The sequence below is a fragment of the Suricata suricatta genome, chromosome 1 (genome assembly GCF_006229205.1).
Source record: "Suricata suricatta isolate VVHF042 chromosome 1, meerkat_22Aug2017_6uvM2_HiC, whole genome shotgun sequence".
Lineage (NCBI taxonomy): Eukaryota > Metazoa > Chordata > Mammalia > Carnivora > Herpestidae > Suricata > Suricata suricatta.
In genome coordinates this window covers 53,466,289-53,489,575 of record NC_043700.1, presented here as the reverse complement: position 1 = coordinate 53,489,575, position 23,287 = coordinate 53,466,289, and the positions used below count along the sequence as shown (strand labels likewise).

General features: G+C 35.7%; 1 protein-coding gene and 2 long non-coding RNA genes across 3 annotated transcripts in view; 2 read left to right on the top strand and 1 right to left on the bottom strand.

Annotated features, from left to right (window-relative positions):
- The window catches only part of GALNTL6 (polypeptide N-acetylgalactosaminyltransferase like 6), a 1,123,375-nt gene that overhangs the window by 216,759 nt on the left and 883,329 nt on the right, over positions 1–23,287 (top strand). The window lies entirely within an intron of this gene.
- Positions 3,930–23,287, top strand: part of LOC115291288 — a 166,757-nt gene continuing 147,399 nt past the window's right edge. Inside the window, exons 1-2 of the long non-coding RNA XR_003908395.1 lie at positions 3,930–3,999; positions 4,108–4,271. This is a non-coding gene — a long non-coding RNA (uncharacterized LOC115291288). The remainder of the gene's footprint in view (positions 4,000–4,107; positions 4,272–23,287) is intronic.
- Positions 14,755–23,287, bottom strand: part of LOC115291274 — a 21,745-nt gene continuing 13,212 nt past the window's right edge. The window contains exon 3 of the long non-coding RNA XR_003908393.1: positions 14,755–14,887. This is a non-coding gene — a long non-coding RNA (uncharacterized LOC115291274). The remainder of the gene's footprint in view (positions 14,888–23,287) is intronic.

Below are 23,287 nucleotides of genomic sequence, written 5' to 3'. Positions count from 1 at the left end.
AGAGGGTCCCTGGCTGTGTGCAGGATACAAGTCAAATGTGAGACAGCAGGAGGTGAAAGCAGTTTATTGAAGGCAGAGAGAGAAAGAATGTGTAGATACAGATTAAATGTCTGGGAGACTCAGAAAAGAAATGAGAAAGAGTCTCGTCTTTGCTCAGGATCTAGGGCTTATATTGAGAATTGTGGTCTCATGCACATGTGCAGCTAGGCATCCAGGAACCGGATAGAAGGAAGATGAGGGCTCAGGGGTGATTCCTTGGAGCTGGGGGACCTTGGTGGTGAGGTGTTGGCATCGAGATGTAGCTCCAGGGGTCTAGAATACACAAAGGATGGCATCAGTAGGTCATTCTCACCTGATCCTTCCTTAGATGTTATCTATTCTAAACAAATCAATTCCACATTTTTGCAAATGGCAAGATTTCATTATTTTTCATGCTATTTTCCAAAATGTGGGTGGAACTGGAGGATATTATGCTAAGCAACATATGTCAGTCAAAGACAGATATCATATGATTTCACTCATATGTGGAATTTGAAATACTAAACAGATGAACATAAGAGAAGGGAAGGAAAAATAAGTTAAAAACAGTGAGAGAGGCAAACCATAAGAGACTTCAATAGAGAGAGCAAACTGAGGGTTGTTGTAAGGGGTGGTGAGTGGGGAGGTGGGTTAAATGGGTGACAGGTATTAAGGGGGGAACTTTTCAGGATGAGCACTGGGTTTCATGTGTAAAAGATGAGTCACTGGGTTCTACTCCTGAAGCCAGGACTACACTGTATGCTAGCTAACTGGAATATTAATAAACAAACAAACAAACAAACAAACAAATAAATAAATAGTTTCCTTAAAGAAGAAAAGAGAAGAAAATAAGTCGATAACTTTTTTTCTCCTCCAAGGAGGACATACACCTTTTGCTTTATGAGGCATGTGTGAAGTGAGGGTGCAGGTCCCAGCAAGAATGGAAGCAGGAAAAGGTCCTTCTGCTTCCTTATCTCAGAAGCAGTGGCTCTTATATACCTGGATCCCAGTTACCATAGTTTGGATAAGGAATACCAAATGTCCAAAATTGCCTGTCTAATTTCCATTACCTCCACGGAGTCATTGTGTGCAACTATATGAAGTACAAACTTGCCCCTAGCTCTTTCATCCACAAATCTCTACATAAATCATACATATGCAGCATGATGAGTGATGAATTGCATCACATCTTTCAGACTTTGTTGGTGGTTGTTCACTGTGGATTTGTTAATTCAGTTCACACATAGTTGGAAAAGCCTGTAGACATTTTGCCTTCTTATCTCTCTCAGTGAAAAATTCATGTGATATTCTATAAAAAAAAAGCATTATTGGAAGAAGAGGATTGGTCAAGAAAGATGAGAGTGCAGTAAAGAAATAGAAAATGCTATTGCTGAATTGAAATTTCAGTGGAACATATAATAGAGTGATAGAAGAATTAGTTGACCAGGGAATATAGACAATGCTATCATCATAGAGACTCTAGATGTTTCTTCTGAGATATTTTTTCGTTATAATCATATGTTCCAGATATCATAGAGCTTGGTTATAAAAGCTGCTTTATGAATCTTTTCAGTTTATTTTAAAATCAAGATCTCATTGTCAGGGTCCTCTGATTGTCCTTTCTATTGGATATAGGTCATTTTTCCTTTGTTCTTTAGAGACCCACTTACACTTTTATCATATCATGGAAATTTGAAATGTTGTTTTCAGAGTATGTTATATTTTCCAAGTGTTTTGATTTTGATTTTTTGGGGGGGGGTCTGTTTAGGCTGGCATTTCATCTGGTTGGGCTTATCTGTGTTTCTTTAATGGACAGTTTTTTCATGGAATTTGGAGCCTCTGCTCTCTCTCCTCTGGCAATACTTTCTTAATTAGCGGTGATTGCCCAGAGCAGCCTTGTGGTTTCTCTGTTCTGTGGTTCTTCTGGCCAGGATGGCTGGCGTTTCAGTCTTAAATCTTCCCACATAGTACAGACTAGGATTTGCCCATAGGTTGGATGTTTTGATAAAAGAAAAGTCACCAGGTGTCATTTCCAATACCTACCAGTTTTTATTGTTTGCTTTTATTTTAATTGTATTTTGTACATATTTTATGGCTTTTGTCTGCCAGTAGTAGCCTTACTTGGTCTTTACCATAAACAGGAAGCTTTCCTGCTGTTTATTTTTTTAAATGTCAAGCTTCATTTATAAACTTTCCTATTCTTACAGTGTTTCACTCGCATACTCAGTTACTTCATTTTTCTTTTTTTCTTGCCCCCACATGCTGCTTTAGGTTGTTCTCTGCCTGGAACTCTGCCTTGCTTGACCGATTGCTAATTATCCTGTAGCTCTTCTTTTATGGATAATATTTTTTGGAATTGTTTTTAATACCCCAGGTCTTTTTCAACTACCCCATATAAACAATTCAATAGCATATTTTATTTCTAACACTCAATTGGGCATCATTATCTGGCGCATAGAAAGAGTTTAATAAATATTGGTTGAATTGATAAATCCCGTAAGTATATATTCACTCCAATTTAGAGAAACATGAGTTTAACATACAAGACACAAAGCTCACACAATCTTCTAATAAATACAGGATTTTTGTTTAAGTCATGAAAATGAATATTTTTAAATATTTACTTATTTACTTAGAGAGAGAGGGAGATAGGGAGGGAGGGCCAGAGAGAGGAGAAGAATGAGGCAGAGAGAGAGGAAGAGAGAGAGAGAACCCCAAGCAGGCCCTGCAAGGTCAGTGCAGAACCCATCGTGGGGCTTGAACTAGGGACTCTGCATGAGCTGAAATCAAGAGTCAGAAGCCTAACCGATTGAGCCACCCAGGTGTCCCATGAAAGTGAATACTTTTATTATTCTGTTAAGTACATATTGCTTGCTGCTTCTAAGTAAAGATATGACTATCGCTATAAATGCAATGCTCTGGTATTTCTTTTTATTAATTTTTTATATTATCTATTATTTTATATTATAAGTCCTTTCATAAAAATGATTGCTAAGCTTCACTTGTACAAATAAAACTATAAAATTATTTAGAGTAATAATTTTTCTGATTGTGTGGACAATAAGTGGATAGTTGATTTTTAATATGCATTCCATTTTTTCTCATTTAATTTAGAAAATAAACAACTAAAGGGATAATCATCTGGTGGTTTGGTATTTTGCAACAATATTTAATTAGCAAACATAAAGATATAGTTTTGTTTGTCTTAGAAGCAGATTTTTTTTGTAATTTCATATAGAAACATCAATATTACTCTTAACTGCTAATAGGTGCTTTTTTCTCAAAGATAGCATTTATATAGACTTGGCATATAGTTAATTATATTATACTCAACTTTTAAGATAGAAGCAAAACATGCACAGAATTTATAATAGTTATGGTTGTTTAATTAAGAAGGTAGGGGGCTCCTGAGTGGCTCAGTCGCTTAAGTGTCCCACTCTTGATTTCAGCTCAAGTCATGACCTACTGGTTTCCTGAGTGTGAACTCCACCCCACATGGGGCTCTGTGCACTGACCCCACAGAGCCTACTTGGGATTCTCCCTCTCTCCCTCTGTCTCTGCTCCCTCACCCTCCACTCATGCTTTCTATCTCTCTCAAAATAAATAAACTTTAAAAAAAAAGGAGGTAAATAAGATTCTAGTGTTAGAGACTGATACTTTTGGAAGACAAGTCTTTTATAAGGCTAGATCATAAGCAAGTGGCACCAAGCAAACTCTAAAACCACCTGTGCATCCTGTGAACTATTTGATGGAGCTACCAGGAGTCAGTTTCCAAGAAATAAAAAGGGTTTTTGTACCTAACTTGGAAAAATGTTCAGTGGGAAAGATAAAGTATTATCTATTTTACGTTTTGAAACATTGTAATTTTAGTCTCTGTGGTCTAGGAAGAAAGAAAATGACAGAAGCTGGGAAGCTTTTTCATGGCGAAGTCTTCAAAACATGAAGCAAAAATAGCCCTCTCTGGTATCCAGGAAACAAGTGGTAAGGGTAGAAAACTGGGTTACATATTGGTGTATTTTTCCCGAATCTTTGGGTAGGTTAGGAACTGTCAACAGTGGGGAGGTTCCTACCAACGAGTATCTTCTCCAGCTCCTCAGTCATGAGGCAGTTGTTGGATGGAAGCAGAATTCTATAAAAGACGGTAAGCTGAAAATTTTACGAGAGACAAGCGAGACCAGGGAACTGAGAACAGCCCCTGGAGACTCCAGATAAAAATGCAGAAGTTAAGGGAAGTAGAAGATCTGTTTATGCAGGTGAGTCCTTTTTTTTTTTTTAAATGTATTTATTTTTGAGAGACAGACAAGCACGAACAGGGGAGGGGGAGAAAGAGACAGAGACACAGAATCTGAAACATGCTCCAGTAGGCTCTGAGCTGTCAGCACAGAGCCCGACTGAGGGCTTGAACCCACGAACTGGGAGATCATGACTGGAGCCAAAGTCAGAAGCTTAACCGATTGAGCCACCCAGGCACCCCATTTTTTTATTAAGGTAATTATGGAATTGGTGGTACCAGAAGGAGATGAAGCTTATTGGGATGGTTTTATAAAAAATGACTTATCTTTCTCTAATGTTAACATACTTTATTCCAAAATAATCTCATTGAGATTATGTTAATTTAGGTATGTATTCTTGCTGTAGGAAAGACAATTTCAGGGCTACGAATATTCAAATTTTGGTCTTAAATTATAAAACTATTAGTAAACTATATATATAAATTTGTTTAAAAGAATCAACAAAATGTCCATCTTTTGGATAAAAGATGTCTGTGAAATAGTTACTTAGCTGTTATATTGAGGGCTGTGTTGTAACAGACACACAACCAAGACCCCTTAATCCTGAGATGCCTGGTGTACCGTCGCAGTGGCATACTGAAGGTGGAAATGAAATGGGAGAGTAAGAAAATAGGGCATTAAGAGTCATTGCATTTATGGAATCTTGTCTATGAAAGACATATTTTATATAACATTAATAATGAATAATTGAAACATCTAGAAAATATTTTATATTGACATTAAAGTCATATTTCCCTGGAAAGATTTTTCTCAAGATAGTCTCATCTATTTATTTGTCCTAATTTATCATTTTTTATGCTTTCATAACTTGAAAAGAATTTTGTTTACCGTTTTTGCCACTCATATTTTTATTTCACTTCCTCAGACCTTGCTTTTCCACTGCATACCACACACACATACATGGTTGTTTTTATTGTTGATTTGATCACATAATAAATAATTAAGTGGGGAAAATTTTTCCCTTACTGTAACTTTTTAGCCTGAGTGACGATATCTTTAGTTTACAGCTGACAAAACTGACACCTAGAGAGGCTGAGTGACTTGTGCAGATTATGTGGTGAAAAACCAGAAGAGCCAGGATTCCAGCTACAATTCCCATTTTCTTTTAGTACTTTCTCACCTTGATCAGAATTACTTAATACATTAAAATAACTAAACTGTTAATCTCTTTTGCAAGTTGTGTGTCTATTGATAACTTGGAACTATAGGCTATAATTCTGTAAGAAACAGTTATAATTCAATTTCTACAATATCATTTTTTTAAATTGACTGGTATTGCATACTGTGTTGCTGATTCAACATTAATATTCATTTTTTGTAAAATAATGTATGAAGAATGTAAACAGTATAAAATGTCATTCTTAAAAGTTCTAAGGGATTAAAGGAATATTGAAGCTTGATACCTGATTGTTTGATATTTCTGATTGCTAATCAAAGCCATTTCAACATTTTACATAATGTTGGTGATTGCGTGAGTTGGGAACATTTTTTGATTTGGTTTATTCATCTATATGAATCAGAACATTGTTTGGAGAAAGTGGTTAACTTAGAATGGTATTATTCTCTGTATGGAGTTTGCTCTTGGCCAAAAGCGGACTTTGACCTTTTCTTTGAAGTCATCTTACTGATGATTTTCTTAACAATCAGTGAAGGCAACAAGCTATCAGTTCCACTAAGGTAGAGCTCTACAAAGTACTCTAATACATTCTGTCAATGAGAATATTTGCAAGAGGACACATCCAAAATTAGACTCTTGAAGCAGAATATGAAAGACCTTTTATTGAAGCCCTAGCTGGAATAATTCACAGACATATGTAATCTACAACTAGTTGAATTCAAAAGTACTGCTCTGGGATGACATTCTAAATGCCTTCATTTTTTTGTCCAAGAGGGTGGAACATCTGAAATGCTATTTTGTATTTATAATTAACAAAACATAATCTCTGCATTAGAATTATCATTGAACAAACACTTGTTGATCACTTCTTCAATGGATGAAACTTTGCTGAAATTATACCATATAGAAATTGTTTATAGCTTAGAGTAACTACAAGGGCTATAGTTGAAGGTGTAGTGAATTAAAGATGGCTGCAAATAAATTCACCCTCTTCCCATAGAGAGGTGGGCGTTTTGTTCCCTCTACTTGAGTGTGATCTTATTTTTGACTGTTTTTGACAAGTAAAATTGCTCTTTCCAAGTATAGCTTTGAAGAGGACTGGTAGTTAATGTGTTATGCCTCTTGGAGTCCTCAGCTCATGGTAGAAAATTCAGCAATCATAGAACACCCATAAACTTTTGGAAAAGCCACTTGGAAAGGCCATGGGAAGTGAGCAAGACCAACTCAGGCAACTCTTGCCTGCTCTAACTCCTAGTCATTCAATTTATCCCATGTGATATCCTAGAAATTTTAGGCAGAGATAAGTTTCCCTCATTGTGTCCTATCTCAATTCTTGACTCCAAATTAATGAAATGTAATACTGACAAAATTTTGGTTTAAGTCACTAAATATTTTAGACAGTTTGTTCTGCAGCAGTTAGATAACTGAAGTCATGCTCTTGGGAGATGCTGCTGCTAATTTAATAAATGATGTTGAGAAATTTATTTAGGCTATTTCAACTTTCAAGTGTATAAAGAAAATCGTAGTGTCTATCATATTATTATTATTAATGAGACAATGACCCTAATGTTTGTAAATTCTATATGACACATAAAATAAGCTTGATGGACTTCATAACTTGTATTTCCAGCCTACACTTCTCTTATAAGGCCTGGATGTAAACATATACCCAATTGATTACTAAGCATCTTCTAAGTTTTTTATAGCACTTCAAGCGCATATATTTAAACTCTTAATATTCCCTCACTAACTGGTTCCCTTTTCCACGTTCTCAATCTTGGCAAATGGTATTCTGTCTACTTATTTCCATGAACAAAAACCTTAGAATCATCTGTTATGCTTCTCTTCTAATTATCCTAAAATATGTTTTTTTATAAACAGAATAACTTAGTCTTCCCCCACTGTTCTCCTCCTTCCACTAACTACAATCTTTTCTTACTTCATCCTTCTCTCTGCATTATTCCAGTAGCCTCCTAAGTCACTCTGCAGTATCCTTTGCCCAGTGTACCAACTTTTGTCCTGCTCCAAACTTTCACCCTACTGTATCAGTCATTTTTTTATGTTGATCTTATTTATTTTCAGAGAAAGAGATACAGAGAGAGAGAGAGAGAGAGAGAGAGAGAGAGAGAGAGAGAGAGAGAGAGAGAGAGAGAGGGGAAGCATGAGCAGGGAAGGGGCAGAGAAAGGGAGGGCCAGAAAGGGAATCTCAGGCTGACAGTACAGAGTCAGACATGGGATTTAATCTCATGAACTGTGAGATCATGACTTGAGCAGAAATTGAGTCTGATGCTTAACTGACTGAGATACCCAGATGCTCCTATCAGAGTAAATTTTTTTTAAAAAGAAAAATTTGATAATTGTTTCAATGCTTAAAATTATGCATGGATTCAATAGGAAAAAGTTCAAAATCTTAAACCTGGTTTACAGGACTCTCCAATACCCAGCCTTTGCCATCTTTCCAGGCTGATGATGAGTCATCAGCACTATTAAATGTTACACTTCCAAAACACAAGCCTTTGGCCTATTTTTAAAAGGCTGCATATTCTTTCTCATCAGAGGGACTTTATAGCCAGTTCCCTGGGCATAAACTCTGAGTTAACTAGCAATCGTTTAGGCTTTGAGGGAAGCATCTTTTCATCTGACAAACTCAGTTTAAATTAAATCCCCTTTCATTTGATTTCTTTAAACATTATCTTTTTTATGAAATCTACCCAAATAAAACAGTTATAATTTTCATTCTTTGTGTTATTTGAAGCTGTGCAGTACAGAGGGTCAGAAGCAGAAATTAGTAATGAAAAGAGAGAAAAACTGGTAATATATGATACAAACTGAAATATTGGTAAAGAAAACTTTATTAAAGGATTCTGTTTCTGGCAGAGAGTGCTTTAGGTGTAAGTCCATATTATGTGTGCATTTGCATATGTGTGTATATACATATATATTTTGTGTGTGTGTGTGTGTGTGTGTGTGTTCTGCCCACTAATTTAGGGCGGGAAGGTTTTGCCCCACCATCAAACAATTCAATTCTTCAGATACTAAGTAAGTGACTTACCCAGAATAAGGGTTCAGTCCTACAGTATCTATGCTACTGATAAAGTGACTATAAATCAAGGGTTCCAAAATCTGGGTCCATGGAATCAATAAATTTGCTAGAATAACTTACAGAGTTTGAAGAAACCCATTTTCTCATGAGATTACCGGATTTTAATAAAAGGCTATAACTAGGAACAGCCAGAGGGAAGAGTTGCATAGGATAAGGTATGGGGAAAAGGGCACAGAGCTTCCATACTCTCTCCCAGCATGCCACTCTCCCTGAATTTCCATGTGTTCACCTACCCTGAAGCTCTCCAAACACTGTCCTCTTGGGGTTTTATGGAGGCTTCGTGACAAAACATGATTGATTGGATCATTGGCCATTGTTGCCTGATTCAACCTCCAGCCCTTCTCCCCTCCATGGAGGTCATGTGGTGGGACTAAAAATGTTCCAGCCCTCTAATCACAGGGTTGGTGCCTTTGGCTGCTAGCCCCCATCCTTAGGTGTCTTCCAAAAGGCACATCACTTACATAACAAAAAACACAATAGTTCACAGCATTTAGGAAATTCCCAGGATTTTAGGAACTCTGTATATTTCTTAGTATAAAACACAATATCGTGTGTGTGTGTGTGTGTGTATTAATACTAATATGTGATTCTTCCATATATATGATGTCTTATAGAACTTTTATTTATGGAATTAGAAGTTAACTGGCTGCAACAAACTTTTGACTATTACCTAAATATTCCAGGCAGTTTTCTGGGGTTTGGAGTTTTATGAGTTCTACCGTAATGCAAAGTGTTCTCTGGTGAAGTTTTGTGGTAATGGTGGAGATTTGGAGCTCACTGCCAAGAAAGAATTCTTGAAGATGTCTTTGGTGCAAAAAGGTGATTTCATTACAACACAGGGACAGGACCTGTGGGCAGAAAGAGCTGCCCTGTGTTTATGGAGAATGACTGGTTATATACCATGGACTTGAGGGAGATAAAGTCAAAAGGAAACTTTCCAAAGAGATTTTAATATGTTAAAGATTCAGAGATTACTGAAAGCCTAGCTATTATCAAGCTAAGGTTGTTTCTCCCTCTAGCAAAGCATTGACACTAAGGCAGTAGAAAGTTCCTGGACTTTAGGCTACTGGTGGGATTGCCTTTTTTTGTAAACTGATGGAGATTGAGTTTAACCATTTGTTTTTTGTCCCTTCCTCTTTGGGGGTAGCCTGGAGTGTCCATGGAATATCATACCTGTCTCACCTGGGGGAGGGGGTGTACTAGCTAGTACTCTGCTCTCAGCCTGCCTAATGTTCCCCCATCACTCTTTACCTACTATTTGTGTGAAAGTCTCTCATTCTCCTGTGAGGAGTAGCTTTAAATGCAAAAATGTCTTCAACTTTGAACAGTATGGCTTTTCATCTGTGATTATAAGGAGGCTCTTATTTAATTTTGTGTTCTGTTTTTATTTGTTTTACAAATTGCAGTTTGGGAACATGTATATATAAATTAGGGAACTGTAACTTTATAGGTGTAGGTATAGTTTTAAAAAGCTTTGTTAAGCTAGTTTAAAAGAGAATCAGATTCTTTGTATTAATAAGCAGGGTGAAGGAGATGAAGGATGAAGATGCAAATTGAACTTTCCATTTAGCACTAGGATCTTGAAGAAAACACTGGGTTCCTCCATGCATAAATTTAAGAAGTAAGAATAGATTGAATCTAAGTCTCTTCCAATTCTTAATCTACAATGTTATAATCACTTTATTGTCTACATTCTTTCTTGCCATTTCCTGTTAATGTAAAGCCACCATGTGATAAAAATGATACTGCCTGTTGGTCATTAAAATAATCTAGGCCACTCTGAAGTCAACTGAAATATTTGGACCATCATTTACTTTTATTTTTGGTTATTAACAGATCAAGCACAGAGTGAGGTCCAACTTACCTTGATAATGTAGATTTTATTTTCAGATATATGCCTTTCTCATAAACAAAACTCAACAGTGTTTAGAAACTTAAGTAAAAAATGAAAGTAACACCAAGCCATTTATTTTGAAATTGTTTATAGAAAACTAATATATCTTAGCTTTGCTTTACTAAATTACTTATTCATTAAAATTCACAGTTTTATAAATATTATATTGTTTTTCATATTTCAACAAATTTTCTGCTATTTTTATCCTGGTAAATGCTGAAAAGTATCATACTTATATAATAATACTAGGAGATTAACGAGATGAGTTTTGTCATTTTCAAAGGCAATTGATTCCTTAGACTCTTTAGCATTATTATTAATCCTTTGTAATGAAGTTTAAACAATTTTACATTCAGATACTTGCTTTTGAAATTCTGATAATGTAAGATTTAATAGATGGAGGCAGAGATGAGAGGAAAGAAAGAGACCAAGTTATGGAGCCAAGAAAGCCTTTATTGGGATCTGCGATTCCTGGGCGAGGTTCCGTGACTCCGGGAGTGGGGAGTCAGGGAAGTCGAGTCTGGTTCGGGAGGGGTGAGGTATTTTATGGGTGAAAGACTTCCGGACAGGTCCTGGGAGGGCAGACCACCAAATAAGGCCACTTTAGGGACTTGGCAGGATGGGATAGGTTGCCTCCTCTGTCAGGGTGATGGGAAGCTGGAGCTTCATGATTGGTTGTTTTCAAACTGGCGCAGAACATTCCAGGTCTGCAGGTGAGGGGTGCACGGTGTTTTTTCTCCAACCCACAGCAAAATGGCCACTTGGTCGCCATCTGAAGGTAGCTCTTACAGATAACTTCAAATTAGTCATATTCAGCAAACTTTGAATGACTTTGAGAGTCTATTTCAGCTGAAGAATTACATGTTTCTTTCACTTGGATAAAGTACCAAGATCTATAAAGTTATTATTTCAATTATTTCTTTTACGTAATATCTCCCAGTGGGTACACGTCAACACAGAAGTAATCCACATTTTATGTGGAGAAAGTATAAGCTGTTAATTGCAGTTTTAGAATTTATAGTTTAAGAATCAATATATAATCTCCCCAAGATTAAAGTCCCTAGGCTTTTTTAATTTAATTTGGAAATGATGTCAAAATTTTGAGTCAGATTCTGGCACTTTTGAGGTCATTTCAGGGCGTCAAAGTGTAGTGGTGAGTCATATACACAGAGTGGGGACACTGAAGCTTTTCTTTCCAGGAAACAACATTATTTGTGCTGGTACAGCCTTAGCGGGTTAAGACCCAAAAGGCTGAGGTCTGAGCATAGAGGTGGTGGGGGCAGGGGGCTTTTGTACAGTTTTTGCTCTGTCTCCCAGGTACCCACTTATGGTAATATACAGTCTGAATGGATGGTCTGTGCTACGGAGTTGTGAGGAATGTCATGCACGTGCACATAGCCACGTTGCCTTCCCTTCTCTTGAGGTTTTCACATTTTTTCGGGAGGGGCTCTACCACAAAAGCATATGATTAAAAATAATTTCATGTTGCAACATAGCACTGAGTAATTTCTAAACACCCCATAGTTTAGTAATTATATAAAAACAAGTACCATATAAAAAGCTATAAAACTGCTGTTTTATACAGGTAAGTGCTTGATGTTTGACATTTTTCTCAGTGGGGAAAAAGCCTCCATATTAATAGGTACTTAATAAATCAAATGCAAATTATTTGTAAATTCATATTAAGCTTAAAGTATGATATAATTTTAAGGAATAAGCTTTAACCTTAGCATCATTCTGAATATGCATAATTGAAGGAAATTTGAGATATAATAAAATATAAGAAGGAAATTTGTATTTTTTAAATATTTTCTCCAAAATGAAGATAGCCACTGCAATTTCTTGGCTTATCTTTCTGTATATATTACATATATTTATTAATAAAATATAATATATTTCTGGTACTAATATAATGGGGAATTAGGGCACCTGGTGGCTCAATCGTTTACATGTATGACTTTAAGTCAGGTCATGATCTCGCGATTCCTGAGTTCAAACCCCACATCGTGTTCTGTGCTGACAGCTCAGAACCTGGAGCCTGCTTCAGATTCTGTGTCTCCATCTTTCTCTCTCTGCATCTCCCCTGCTTGTGTGCTCCCTCTCTCAGAAATGAATAAGCATTAAAAAATGTAAAAAATATATAATGGAGATACATTTTTTTACTTTGTTCATGTCATTTATTTTATTTAGTAGCATTAAGTGTATTTAAATGATGTTTTATCGCCACCTTATATTTTATTATTTGAAAATATTCAGGCTCAGATTGAAAGATAAGAAAGGTCCAGCCTGATAAAAGTTGTCACAGAAAGGCTTGGAATATTTTCTGGAAACAGAATGAAGGACTGTAGAACTAGATCTCAGTAAGTTTTGGGCTAACCTAGTAGGCACAGACCCCAGTCATGCCTTACTTTGTAAAATGCAATGGAGAGGTTTAGGTTTTATTCTAATGTAATAGGTAATTCATAGAAAAATTAAAGAAAAGAAGATGTGATCTTATGGACATCATATAATATAAATATAATAATTATGTGCATAGTGAGGACATGGATTATAAGAAGCAAGAATATAAACACGGAGCCATTTAAAAGGCTATTGTGGAACCCAAATGAGAAATGAAAGTAGTTTTAATTTGGGTTATATAAGTGGAGTTGAAAGTAGAGTTAAGGTAGATCGTGGAGGCATAATTGTTGATGAATTAGATATTAGATGTGGAGAGTGAAAAAATGCAAGAATGGGATCTAAATCGTCTATTCTGGGCAGTAATGAGGTCTGTTTCCTTAGTGGAGGAAAAGAACAAATTAGAGTTGGTTTGGTTGGAGATTGTGTTCACATGTGTTTGTTAGACTGTTTTCTTTTTTGTTTATTTGGTGAGGTGATGGGACCAAGAGAATCTTTGTATGTTAATTTATATCAATTATGATTTCCCTTTAGACATCTAAGATGATAATTTACATTTGAACAAAAGCTAGAGTGCAGGAGGAAATGAGGACTACAGTTATAGTTTGAGAGCCATTAGCATGTATACCGTGCTAAAAAGCCTGAGGCTGAATAAGTTATTCTTCCAAGATGCATTTGTAGAGACTAGAAGAAAGCACACCCACGACTGGGCCTTAACAGGGAAATAATAATAATAATGGTGATGGTAATAGTAATAATAATAATAATAATAATAATAATAATAGAGGAGTGGAGTAGGAACCTGAAATGACCAGCTAGTAGAAGTCCTGAGACCTTGAGAAGAAAATGTTTCAATAAGGAGGGTGTTTGTCAATGTTTGAATTTCACAGAAATTTTTATGTATAATATGGTAACAGCTATAATGGGGCACCCTTATCCTGTATAATTAGAATGGATTTTTATCTTAATTATAAAAATTGCTTTCAGTTTAAGGTATACTTCTAAACTTGAGAAAGTGTTTTGTGCATTTAATACATGTCTGTATCTTTAAGAACTGTTGTTAAGGAGTATTGGATTTTGCGAGATGTTCAGCGACCACTGTCGGCATTTTGCAGAGTAGCGCTTTGGAGGACAGGCTGCCTCTGGAGTCACTGGGACCTGCGCTTGGATTTCATGTCCATGTTTACTCACATTGTGCCTTTAAGACTCTTAATTTACTTACAAACATTTAAAAATGCTTAAAAGAAGAGTATTTTGTGGAAGACAAGAATCAGGCATGAAGTCTGTCTCAGTAGATCACAGCCTCCCAAAGTATTTACAGAACAACTGAAGTAAGGGTTTCAGGGGATAGTGTATATGCAGTTGCTCACAATAATGTATCTGTTTTAGATGGAGATACCTTTTAGAATATCCCTTCAGTTTTTTTATTCCTAAAAAAAAAAGAATGTCATTTTGCTTGTTTTACTCCAACCCTCTCGTTTGTACTATACATTTATTATGTCAGTCACACATGCCTTTATTAATCTTGTCATTTTTCGGAAACACATCTCCTCTGGTCCGCAGAGGATGAGATGCGTCATTATTAGATTTTCTTTGAGAAAATTCCTATTCAGTTCTTGCCAAATAAAGGGGGAAAGTATTGGTTATTGAAACAATAACCCTAACTAACTCAAAACGAAACCCATGTTCCTTCCAATACTTCTGCTCAGTTCCTTTCCTTTAATTGACTGACCTCACAGCCGCAGCCCCTGCCTTGCCCTGCTCCCCGCAGTTCCAGATGATTCCCGGAGAAAGCTGCGCGCAGGCAGCTGCTCTCAAATCTAATTTTTCCATTCAGCTTTACTTTCTATTAGTTTAAACAGACAACACCATCTTTTTCTCACTAAAGATATATGCCATGGAAATACACAGACAAGTCCTGGAGCCCAGGGCATTCATTAAACTAGAAGTGCCATAAACATTTATTATATCAGAAATAGCAGACTGCACACCACTGACCAAACAGCGGATGTGTCAGAATGATGCATTAGTTGAATTTTGCCTCACTTTTCCTCTTCCTCTTCTACCTGAGGAAAAACAAAAACAAAACAGGTAGTGGTTAGAAAAAATAAAATAAAATTGGAGACTGAGTTGCAGGGTAAATGATATGAAAACTCTCTGCAGATCTAATAAAAGTAAGTTGTTGGAGGTCATTACTTTTCATGTTTATTGATTTTTAGCAGCCAATATCATTATTAGCTGGTAGAGAAACAAATTTATCATGAAGTTTCCAAATATGAAGTTAAAGGAAGGACAAAGTTAAAGGAGTTTTATATTTGAGGAAATAATATACTCATCAGCAGGTATCAAGGAACAAAGAATCCTTAGTCAACTTTTTTATAAGAAAATGTTTTCTACAGTAATTAAAAGATAGGGATTGTGTAAAAAGATGAAATGTTCTTTTTAAAAATATTTTGCATATATGTATTATATTAAAATACAATTTTATTTTTTAACATTTTATTTTATTTTTTGAGAGACAGAGATGACCAGGGGAGGTGCAGAGAGAGAGGGAGACACAGTATCAGAAGCAGGATCCAGGCTCTGAGCTGTCAGCACAGGACCTGACGCAGGGCTTGAACCCACAAATGTAAGATCGTGGCCTGAGCCCAAGTCAGATGATCAACTGACTGAGCCACCCAGGCGACCCTAAAATACAATTTTAAAGTGAGGCAAGTATGAGTAAAACATTTTTCCATCTGAGTTTACCAGTTTATATTTTCTAAAACTGTTCTTCAGGTCCCTGAAGCTGACAACACAGCAGCAGTGTGACTGATAAAATTGTGCGCTCTTCATATCATCTCCACAAAGACACAAACCTTGTTTACCTTTCTCTTATTTCCACAGTACCTCACATACAAAAGAAATTCAGTAAATATTCCTGAATGAATGAAAGGCCAGCAAGTTTTAATGTAATTTTGAAAAGACTGAGTGAGTCATCAACTGACCCATATTGGGTCCACTGACTCTTACCTTAGAATAATACTTTGTTACTATAGATACCGTTATTATCCTGAAGCTACAGTGCAAAACTAGCAAAAAGAAGAAATCAGCCTCCATGAACTTTTAGAATGTGATTTGTAATTTAAGCCAAATAAAAGAAGTCAGACAAAAAGACAAATACCATTTGATTTCACTTATATTGTGCGCTCTTCATATCATCTAAAAAAACAAAATAGATGAACAAAGAAACAGACTCTTAATTACAGAGACAAAACAGGTGGTGGCCAGAGGGGAGTTGGATGGGGGTTTAGGCAAAATAAGTGAAGGAGATTAAGAGGTACAAACTTCCAGTTATATAATAAACAAGTCACAGAGAAGAAAAATACCACAGGGAATATAGTCAATAATATTGTAATAATATTGCCTCTAGAATAATATTGTAATAATAACTGTCTCTTCACAGATGACACAGGGCACACTTACTGTGGTGAGCACTGAGTAGTGTATGGAATTGTTGAATCAATATGTTGTATACCTGAAACTACTATAACATTGTATGTTAACTATACTTCAATTAACAAAAAAAGGGATTTGGAGATACAGGGTAACCAAAGGAAAAAACTTAAAGTTGCTGGTATGACCAGAACTCTTTCAGATTGAGTTCTTCATTCTATTCCTGCATCTTTGAAGCAAAATTCATAAACATAGCTTTTAGATACAAGAGACATCTGCTAATCTAAGCCATTTTCCCTTGGTTAACGTAGAAGACAGTAATCATAGGCACTACTATGAGTCAATGATTCCTTTAAACACTCTAATTACATGACACCATCAAGTGGACATTTTCCATAAGCTTGGACTGAATGTATTCTACTATATGGGGTTAGGTGAAATACCTTTTCATGAACTAAAACCCTTCTTTATGGTAACTACTTAAAATGCGTACATTTTGAAATAACCATTCTGTTTCAAAATTTGCCTCTTAAAACTTTTTTTTTTTTTTGGTCACAATACCAGAAGGCACTCTTGTAGGCCCATGCCAAGCACTAACTGCATGCAGAACAGAGCACTCCAATTTGCATTCTCCAAAAAAGGACAGCTCAACCAGATTTAATATATTTTGGCTGGCAATTTGTATGCTTAGTCTCTGCCCAACATACTTTACTTTGAAAGAGCCAAGCTATAAAGCCTAGAATTATAGTTTATAATAGGAAGCCTGATAGAGTTGTTTCCACTGATATTTTACCCGCTCTGGCAGTAGCATAATTTGTATCTTAAAGGGATGGGAGTATTTCTTGTGAACAACAACAAAAAAGAAGAATGGGCTTTGCAATGATTATTTTGGAGAACTCATCTTTTCTACCTTTCTTTAAATGCTGACATACCATTATATTGTTTCCTCGCTCATGGATAATCATAAATTACATATTTTTGTGGGCCTAATTTGATTTTTTAAATACTGGAACATTATGAAATAAGACTTTATTTTTAACAATGAATTCGTAAGAAGTTCAGTCCAGTTAACTTTGTTCCCTTTGTTGGTTTCTTTCCTGCATATACTTGATGGGAGGGAAACTAGTAAGGAAGGAGGCAAAGCAAAAGGCAGCTTTTGCCTATTTCTTACCTTCATTAAACTCCTGCCCAGATGCCATTAACTTATCCTTTTTGCTTTTTACAAGACAGCAATCGTTTACGATTTCCTTTTTATTTGTCTCTCTTGGATATTCTTATTTTAATTATTAAATACAAAGCGTAATCTATCAGTAACAAGCCGTACAATCATAGAATGGTACATGAGATGGTAGAACTAGATTGGAGGATGTGGTTTGTTCCTATAGAAGTTGAGGTTTTCTTTTTTCCTTCCACTCTGCTCCCCAGTGCAAGATGAGTGGGTCTATAGAGAAAGCCAGAGTCCTTTTAGTTAGCCAGACTTTGCAGATGCGGAAGCTGCTGAGCCCTAGCCCAAGCTCTACTGAAACAGTTCTGGGTGCAGGTGTGACACAGTAATGTCACTTAGTGGTAGAATATGGATTTGACAACTTCTGAGTGAAGTTGGGTCTCTTGTTAAGGTACTTTCTCCCCGCATTGGTCTACAGTTTTAGATTTTGCCTGAGAGGATCTGAATTTGAACTTTAGTACACCCAGATGTTATTTAGTTTGGGAGAAAATAGATCCCTTGTAATTGAATGAATCAACGACTATATTAAAAAATGACAGTGTTTTTTATGATGAAATATAAAGTAAGCAAGCATTTGCTCCCTAATGCAGTAGTTGGGAAGGTGAATATTCAACCTAAAGGAAAACTGCTAAGGGAAGATGACTATAAACAAAATGAATTTTTAAAAAAACTGCTATTAATAATAAAAGGACTAACTTAAAATTCTGCCATTTAAAGGCAAATGCTGCTAACATTAGTCACTTCCACATAATATTTTTTCTCTGTACATTGTTTATACACTTGAAATTATATTTTATATACAATATTAAATTATGCATTTTGTCATTTACCATTATGACAAAAACATAATTTTCTTTTCAAGAGGAGCCTTGCATCTATTATTTAAATAGTTGTATGATGCTCCTACATATATCCAAGTACCACAGTCAATTACAGAATTTAGTCTGTTGATTAAGCTCTTACCACATTTTTACGGCTATAAATAACTCTCTACTGAATATATTTGTCATAAATCTTTTTTTAACTGCACATCATTTCTTAGACTACATATAGGAAATAAAAGTATTTGGATCAAGTTTATGAACATATTTAAGATTCAGTATACATAGTGCAAAATAATTTCTAGAAAGTATATCAATAGTCATTTCCCCTCATATATGTAACACTACCAAAATTATTATGAAGTTTTTAAAGCTGTGCTCATTTATCAACAATAATGTTAAAGAAGTGGTTTTAAAGTGTTGTAATTTGTTTATAAATGAAATAAACATTTTGACATGTTTATTTGTCATGAATGTTAAAATACTTTATCTGGTTTATCTGTTTGATTTACATTGTTCTTATTAATGTGCCGGTGTGCATAAGACTCGTTAGAAGACTGTTTATTTGATGTTTATCTTACTGTTTGTTGCAGGTGTTCTCCCAGGTTAGCAACATTTTATTTTTGTGATGTTTGCTACATGAAAATAGTTCTTTTATGTTTTATAAATTAAAATTATTTTTATAGTTTGGTTTTTGACCCTTTTTTTATGTTTATTTGGAAAACCAGATAAACTTTGGCCTAACATTACTTTATTAAGTTTAAAATATTACTTCTCTGTTTTAACAATCAACATTCTTCTGGAAGGATATGAGATAAGCATATGAATTGAGCTTTTTGTGGAATAATCCTTCATTGATTTGAGATTTGTGGTACCTTTTATATCATTTGTTAGGTACACATGCACATTTAGGCACTGTTCTTAACTCAACACTTTTTATAACTTACTTGTTTATGCTAGTATTAGTACTAACCTGACTTCATCACCGTGGTAGCACTCCATGTTATACCTTCTGGGCATTATAAACCTCGTCTAACTATACTACTTCATAAGAAGTCTTTCTTTCTACTCACACCTTCTAAATATTACAGAAATATTTGGAGTAACGGATCAATTTATTGAAACGAAATTAAATATATAGATTATTTTCAAGACAAAATGAGAGCTCACTGAAAATCAGCTTTCTCATCTAGCAACAGAATACTTGCCTCTTTTATTCAGTTTTTCCCCATTTAATTCAATAAAGTTATGCGCTTATCTTGGTTATATTTTATTTTCGAATTATTTTTTTCTCCCACAAGGGAATTGTTTTGAGTGAGTATGTGTGTGGATACTCTTGCATGTATACATGTTTACCTAATCTTATTTATTTTAGTCCCTTTTCCTAGTTTATTCTCTAAACTTTTTTTGTATAATTTGCAAATAACAATAGCTTACTCATTTTCACATAGTGACTACTGCCTTATAGGCAATCTGTTTATTTAAAGTCACTTATTTTTTCTCTCTGATTAAATAGTTGCTTTTTTATAGTTTAGTGAAAAAACGACAATCTCGAATTTCTCCCCTCTCTCAGATTTCCTAGAGCCACTTTATCCCTGCTGTGTGTTTTGACTATGTTTTCTAGGTCTGGAAGAGAGAACATGTAGAGATCAGTGACTTGAGCATTTCTGATGTTTTTCCTTTCTGATTCAGTCTTTCTTTGTCCCAGCCATCAACATGATTCAGATCTTCTGTTGAGACGTGTATAGACTTCTATGACGTTGGGCTCTTTAGAGAGAACCTTCAGGTGTCACTGCCTCTTTGATGGTAGTTGTGAGAGGATTAGGAACCTGAAGTTCTCAAAAGAATTGTTTCTATCCAGAATAACTTATGCAACTAAACAGATGTCTGGGCCACCTAGAGGAAAGGTCAACCATCCTTGAAGAAGGAATCCTTTGGAGAAAAGAAGAAACTTGTTCCTGGTTTCCTGTGAGAGCCTGCTATTCCTCTGATTCAGACAGAACAAGAGAGAACTGTTGTGCTATTTGTTGAAGCCCACCGGATGGCCTCCGGGAGCAGAGAGACCCCTTGGGACATGCCTCATAGGGAGGTCCCTGATGTCCAATTCCATTGTCAATGAGCCACGAAAGAAAACATCATTTTTTCTCTCTGCCAGTAACTGTCATTTATACAGAATAGGCCATAAGATAATCCAAATGATTGGAAAGGGTACCACGCTTGCTAACCCAGAGGAAAATAATTATTTTTTTTAGAACGAGCTTATTGAGAATCAAACTGAATCACTTGAACACTTGGAACATAAACACATACGTAAGGGCATAAGTAGAAGAAAATTGAAACAAGCGTTCATTGAAAACATAAGAAAGAAGGTTTAAGGAAATTAAATGAGCCAAAAAGATTTTCTGGAACTTAATAAAAAAGCCATGATCCCAAACTTTTAAAAAATTTAATACAAATATGTTTTTAAAAAGTCAGGATTTAGGCTATTTTTAGATTGCCTAACATTATGTGATTTTTTTATTCATACTGTGATATTTATCTGAAGTTCTAGTCAAAAGTCAGGCCACTAGTAAGTAGTAGAAGTAACTATAAAATATATTTGGCATTGTCATAAGTCATGTTCTTTTCATGCTATTTTATTATCTCGGTAGGAAAGAAAAGCAAAGTGAGAGCATGTTCTGATGGAAATATGTAGGTCATGGGGCTCCCAGGAAGCCCAGCGGATGGAGCACACTCCTAAGAAGACAATGTAGGAAACTTGAATCCAGTTTGTCCTTGGCAAAATTGGTCCAGCTACGAATAGAGCTCTTTTCCTAAATTTGAAAAAGCTCAGTTGCAAATAATATATATATATATATTTTTTCCTTCTAAGGAGACCTAGGTAATTCTCCAGGAGGAAAAAAAAAATATGTTGCTTTGTGCTAAACGAAGACCATCTATCAACCTGAATTACTAAAACATGGACAAGCTTCAAAGAAATAAGACAGTTAAAAATCTAAGATGGGGTGCCGGGTGGCTCAGTCAATTGAGCGTCTGAACTCTTGATTTGGGTTCAGGTCATGATATCAAGGTTTGTGAGATTAAGTCCTGCCTGAGGATCTTAGCTTACAATACATAAGGAGGAGTTGGCCCGGGATTCTCTGGCCCGTTCTCTGCCCCTGCCCCTCTCTTTCAAAATGAACTTTTAAAAAATAACTAAGACAGATACAAGTATACAAATACAAAATGCATTTAGATATTCCTGTGCATATATACATGTATGCATATATGTAATAAATAAAATATTTATTCATAAATGCATATTGGTGAATGAATATATGCTCCAAACATGCGTGGACTTTGTCATATATTTCTGTGTGTCTCTGCTCCTGTATATAACTGAAAAAGTTCAAATAGTTCGGTCTCTGACATATGCTACTCAGTGCTACTACCCAAATTATCGGAACCTTCATGAAGATTTGAAAATTACATTTCTCTGGGAAGACAAAATAAATTTTAAATAAACGTATGTATTTGGAATCAGAATAGGTGTATTATCTTTGTCTTTTAGAGAAAGACATATAAGCAAATTTACTTAGGACACTCTGATAGTTTTCCATGTGTATCAGGCCCTTCAAACATGCTGCCTGCTGTTTTAGGCAGGCATTTCAGACATCAGGGATTTGTACTACTCAGTACCCATTTTGTCTATGTAGACACATTTTTTGGCAGAACCTTTGGATAAGTTGCTGATATGTACAAGGGAACAGACCTATTTTACAAAGGTTTCAAGATCTTCTGGTTAATTGTTGCAGAACTTATTCCATTATGTATATAAAAATTAACACCATAAAACAGGGGATCTAAGGAAAAAGACAAATGCAAATTGCTATGTCTAACCTCCTTAGAATCATTTTTGGGGTAAATGTGTGGGGAGAAAAAACAGTGACTGACCCAAGTGAGCCATGAGGGAAATGCATGTGTATACAGATATGCTGGGCACAAATATTAACTAAGACCAAGAGCCATTTGACAGTATTTATTCCATGCATTCATACAAGTAGAAGAAAACTTATTTTTTTAAAGAGCTCTTTTTCTGGCTTTTTAAAAAGTTGAAGTATAGCTGTCACTCAATGTTACCTTGATTTCAAGTGTAGAGCATGGTAATTTCAACAACTCTGTAGGTTACGCTGTGCTCACCACAAATGTAGCAGCCATCTGTCACCACACAGCACTACTGCGATGCCATCGGCTCTGTCACCTATGCTGCACCATTTATCCCTGTGACTTACACATTCTGTTACTAAAAGCGTGTATCCCCCGTTCCTCTTCCACCCATTTTGTTGCAGGGCAATTTTTTTTTAATTTGACTTTTTAGTGTTTATTTTTAGGAGAGAGACAGAGAGAGAGAGAGAGAGAGAGAGAGAGAGAGAGAGAGAGAGAGAGAGAGAGGGAGGGAGGGAGAGACAGCGTGCAAGTGAGGAAAGGGCAGAGAGAGAGAGAGAGAGAGAGAGAGAGGGAAACACAGACTCCAAAGCAGGCTCCAGGCTCTGAGCTGTTAGCACCAAGCCCCATGTGGGTCTCAAAGCCACTGATGGAGATGATGACCTGAGCCAAAGTCAGACGCCTTAACCTACTGAGTCAGCCAGGCGCCCTTGTTGAAGGGCAATTTTATTTTATTTTATTTTTTTGAAATTTTATTTTATTTTTTTTGAAATTTTATTTTATTTTATTTTTTTTACTTTATAAAGTTTCATATTTTTTTAACGTATGCAATTATTTTCCATCATTTACAGTGCAGTAGTTGCAATGACACTCCAAACAGAAAAGCAAAGTAAAAAATCAAAACACCAACTTCTGTTTCATGTAATTAGACTTATACAGAAATTAGAAGGTTAAGTACCAACTAGTTAATCACCTAATTTCACAGCTATCTGAAGTGGCAATCGTTATATAGCAGCTTATCTATGATACATTCAAGATAAATGATACAATATATTACTTGT